Source organism: Merops nubicus, unplaced genomic scaffold, assembly GCF_000691845.1.
Source record: "Merops nubicus isolate BGI_N331 unplaced genomic scaffold, ASM69184v1 scaffold34384, whole genome shotgun sequence".
NCBI lineage: Eukaryota > Metazoa > Chordata > Aves > Coraciiformes > Meropidae > Merops > Merops nubicus.
In genome coordinates this window covers 4692-4972 of record NW_008604108.1, presented here as the reverse complement: position 1 = coordinate 4972, position 281 = coordinate 4692, and positions in this window count along the sequence as shown.

Here is a 281-nt window from a genome sequence, read left to right as displayed (position 1 = left end):
GGGGCTGACGCAGGACACTGGGGTGGCGGGGGGCAGCCTGGGTGGGACAGGGAGCTCGTGACCCTCCAGAGTCATCATCACTCGGTGTCCCAGCAGTGCTGCCTTTTCCCACACGGTGGAGCAAAGCACCCGGGCATCTACCACGGCCGTGGCCCTGCCAAGGACTTCTGCACCCCTTTGCTGTTGACCCCAAAAACCAAGGAGAAAAGGTGCCAACTCAGGGTTACCCCAAGGCTCCAGGCTGCGAGTGAGAGAGCATGGACACAAGCACGAGAATCTCC